Raw genomic sequence first — 5,000 nt, forward strand, 5'->3', positions numbered from 1 at the left:
CTCTTTAGGGTTCATATTAGGGATGTCCCGATCCAGGTTTTTGCACTTCCGATCCGATATTGTTTTTGCATTTCCGATCCAATACCGATACTGACTGATACTGGCCTATCCGAGCATGTATTAAAGTTTAAAGTTATTTAGCCTACTTAGTTGTCAGAATCATGTTGAAAAGGGTTTTAGTACTCTTGATAACAACTAGCCAGCTGAATTAGGGGAGTTTGAATAATACACAATGGTTGGTAACAAGAAACTGACCTGTTTATTCAAGGATAAACACAAAATAGACAAAATTATACATGACAAACAGAAAGGGCATCATTGAAACTAGGGCTGGGCGATATGGCCTTTTTTTAATATTGCGATATTTTAAGGCCATATTGCGATACACAATATATATCTCGATATTTTGCCTTAGCCTTGAATGAACACTTGATGCATATAATCACAGCAGTATGATGATTCTGTGTTTTGATTGATTGATTGAGACTTTTATTTGTAGGTTGCACAGTGAAGTACATATTCCGTTTTTCAACTTGTTTAAGTCGGGGTCCACTTAAATTGATTCATGATACAGATATATACTATCAGATATATACTATTATCATAATACAGTCATCACACAAGATAATCACATTGAATTATTTACATTATTTATAATCCAGGGTGTGGAGGGGGGCGTCGGATGTAAGTGTCAAAAAGACAGCCAAAAGAGTTTGATATGAGAATAAATCTAAAGTTAAAATATAGGGTAGAAATGCACCCATTTGCAGGAAATGTAGTCTTAATTTTCAAAATTTTCTTTCAAGGCTTGCATTCTACATTAAAACATTCTTCTTCATACTGCATTAATATATGCTACTTTTAAACTTTCATGCAGAGAAGGAAATCACAACTAAAAAAATCACTATTTTTTTCATATGGTGTTGATCTGGAAATTTTTGCCTCGGCATTTTGATGGTGTGGGCGTGTGGCACCGAACGGAGATAAGCGTCTCGACAGACGTTATAATATTTGAACAATGATGACGAAAACTGTTTTCTCTGTCGTGTCCGTGTGTCGAAAATTGTTATGCGCTTATTTTTTTATTTGATTTTGTGCGTGGCATATAATTGCTATGCGCAGTGGACGCTTGAGCAGTTTGCAATTGCACAGGCGCGCACCTTAGAGAGAACGTTGGTCACACGGCTGCGCTAGCATCACAGCTAACGTTAGCCATGCTGCTACCTCTCTGCTCGGGGAGGACGTGACAGTATGTGACGTATGACGTGACAGTATGTGACGTGTGTAAGAAGGTGCGCTTGCTGTCTGTGAGAGGGAGGCAAAGGAAAGAGTGAGAAGAGCCTGTCGTGTAATGCCAGCAGCTAAAAGCAACTGCGTGAGAATCCACAGACCTGTGGATGTGTTGAAGGTGTGCTGGAAAATGCGGAACGGAAATTAGGGAGCAGCAGAAAAGTGGAATGTATTATTTAAATCGGTGCTTTGGAAAACACGTACCGGAGTTTTTTTTAAACTGGATCTGGATCGGCATTTTCCCATGCCTTGCCGATACGCAATTTTTGGCAAGTATCGGCAGCCGATCCGATCCAAATATCGGATCGGGACATCCCTAGTTCATATGTTTGTAAATCTTACTGTGATGAAGTCAGTGCCTCACCAGCCATCAACTTCACCGCACGTCACTGATACATACATACCAGTGACGTGCGGTGAGGTTCATGGCTCGCTCTTCCTCCAAGCCTGCTCGGACCTCTTCCTGGAGTAGATGTCGTCTGTCTTTTCCCCGGGCCTGGCTTACTTGGGTCTTTGGGAAGTAGCCCAAGCCTGCTCTCCCTGTTGCTATGGCCCCAACCAGTGCCTTTTGTCTAAGGCGTGACTCAGCCACCTCCACTGTCTTTTCTGCCTTTCACTTCCTTCCTGTCCTCACTTCAATCCCGGCTGATGACACCTTGCAGTCCCTGGAGTCTCTGTACTATAGGGCTTCTGTTGTGCGTGCCACATTGAATTTTTCAGTGAGCCCACTGAAGGGTAGCTGCAGGATGTTGCTTGTCCTGTACAGAGCAGCGCTGTTGAGGCTGCGGGGGAGACCCAGCCATTGCCGCAGAAAGCTGCTGATCTTCCTTTCAAAGGATTCCACTGTTGTCACTGGGACTGCATATACAAGGACAGGCCACAGGACTCTGGGAAGGATGGAGTGCTGGTAGATCCAGGCTTTGAATCAACCAGGTAGGCCAGACTTGTCTACTTTGGTGAGCCACCCTCCAAGCTCTTCAGTAGACTTCTGGATAGCAGCAGAGTCCTTCAGGCTGGAGTCAGAGAGCTTTCCCAAGCTCTTGACTGGTTGCTCCGTGATGGATGGAATGACCGTTCCTGAGATTGAGAATCGGACTTTGTTGACCACCTTCCCCTTCTTCAGCACCATGGACCTTGACTTTGCGGGCTTGAAACTCATCCTGGCCCCCCAATGAGCCTCTCCAATCCTTGCAAGATCCACCTGCTCCCTGGTACTGATGTTGTTGTGATGGTAAGGTCATCCATATAGGCTCTAATGGGGGGCTGTCGAACACCTGATCTGGACAGAGGCCCTCTGCATTCCACCTCAGCAGACTTTACCACCATATTCATCGCCAGTGTAAAAAGGACAACGGAGATGGTGCATCCTGTTATTATTCCCTTCTCAAGGCGATGCCAGTCAGAGGTTATTGACCCAGAAGTGACCCGAAGCCTGAAGTTATTGTAATAATCCAGGATCAAGTCCTTGATCTTGCTGGGAACATGGTGGCGGTGTAGCGCAAGCTCAACTAGCTTGTGTGGGATAGACCCATAGGCGTTAGTCAGGTCCAACCACAACACAGCAAGTTCCCCTCTGCTCTCATGGGCCTCTCTGATGAGCTGTGTGACGACACCGTTGTGCTCTAGGCAGCCGGGAACTCCAGGAATCCCCCCCTTCTGCACTGAAGTGTCGATGTAGTTGTTCTTGAGGAGAAACTCGGTCAGTCTTCGGGAGACGATGCTGAAGAACTCCTTCCCTTCCACACTCAGAAGTGATATAGTCCGAAACTGGTTGATGTTTTTCGAGTCCTCCTCCTTGGGGATCCAAACTCCCTCAGCACACCTCGAATGGTTGGCCACTCTCCCCCTTCGCCAGATCACCTTCAAGGTCTTCCACAGATGCTTGAGAAGCCCTGGACAGCGCTTGTAGACGAGGTAAGGTACACCACTGGGGCCCGGGAAAGATGCTGAGCGGGCTGCCTTGATGACCTCTTCAACCTCCTTCAAACTGGGCATATATATATATATATATATATATATATATATATATATATATATATATATATATATATACGTACATATATAGACATATATATATACATATATATGTTATCGTGATGGCAGTATACATCCACCCCTCTGCTAACGCTGCAGCTGCCAGTGACGTCATCCACAGCTCGATAGCCATACTACAAACCAAGCACCCGAAAGCTCTCATCCTCATCTCGGGAGATTTTAACCATGTTACTATGGACAAATCACTACCCAACTTCACTCCGTATGTCAGCTGCCACACCAGAGAAAATAAGATCCTGGACCTGCTGTACGCAAACATCAAGGATGCGTATAGCTCCATACCACAACCAGAGCTGGGCAGGTCAGACCACAACCTTGTTTACCTCCACCCTGTTATGTGCTTCTGATCAAAAGACAGCCTGTGACCAAAAAAAACAGTGAGAAGGTGGTCAGAAAGGGTCCAAGAGACACTACAGGGCTGTTTTGAGGTAACTGACTGGCAGGTGCTCATGGAGCCTCATGGAGAGGACATTGATGGGCTCACAGAGTGCATCACAGACTATATCAACTTCTGTGTTGACTCAAATGTCCCATCAAGGACGGTCACCTGCTACCCAAACAACAAGCCGTGGGTGACCAAGGACATCAAAGCCCTACTGAATGAGAAGAAGAGGGCATTCAATGCTGGTAACAGGGAGGAGGTGAAAAGAGTTCTGGGGCTGCTGAAGACCAAACTCAGGGAGGCCAAGGAGAACTACAGGAGGAAGCTGGAAGGGAAGCTGAAGGACAACAACATGAAGGCGGTTTGGAGAGGTATGCAGACCATCACCGGCCTCAAACCGTAGGAGGGTAGGGGGGTGGACGGAGACAAAGAGAGGGCCAATGAACTAAACCAGTTCTTTAACAGGTTTGACACAGTGGCTCCGACAAGCTCCCCCCCCCCCCAAGACATGCCAGCCGGCCCCCTGACAACTTCAGCGAAACAATCCATCCCCCCTCCCCTCCTCACAGCCCCCCAACTCCAATGACTACCACCCCCCACTTAACACCTCACCCTCAGCTTGATGACTCCCCCTCCCCCAACAACCTGAGACAACAGGCCGGTGGCTCTAACCTCCCATATCATGAAGACCATGGAGAGGTTGGTCCTGGAACAACTCCGCCCTACAGTCAGGCCCCACCTGGACCCACTCCAATTCGTCTACCATCCCCGACTGGGAGTGGAGGACGCAGTCATCTACCTGCTGAACCGAGCCCACACCCACCTAGACAAGCCTGCGAGCAGTGTGAGGGTCATGTATTTTTACTTCTCCAGGATTTTTGATACCATACGGCCTGGACTACTGGGTGTGAAGTTGGAGACGATGCAGGTGGAGGCCCCCTTGGTGTCCTGGGTTGTTGATTACCTGACTGACAGACCACAGTACGTGCGACTTCAGGACTGTGTGTCTGACAGGCTGGTCAGCAACACCGGGGCCCCACAGGGCACAGTCCTCTCCCCCTTCCTCTTCCCCATCTACACCACCGATTTCCACTATCACTCAGAGTCCTGCCACCTTCAGAAGTTTTCTGATGACTCTGCGATAGTGGGGTGTATTGAGGATGGTGATGATGAGGAATACAGGGCACTGGTGGAGGACTTTGTCACATGGTGTGGAAAGAACCACCTCCAGCTCAATGTGACGAAGACCAAGGAGCTGGTTGTGGACCTGGGA

Source organism: Nerophis lumbriciformis, linkage group LG30 (genome assembly GCF_033978685.3).
Source record: "Nerophis lumbriciformis linkage group LG30, RoL_Nlum_v2.1, whole genome shotgun sequence".
Lineage (NCBI taxonomy): Eukaryota > Metazoa > Chordata > Actinopteri > Syngnathiformes > Syngnathidae > Nerophis > Nerophis lumbriciformis.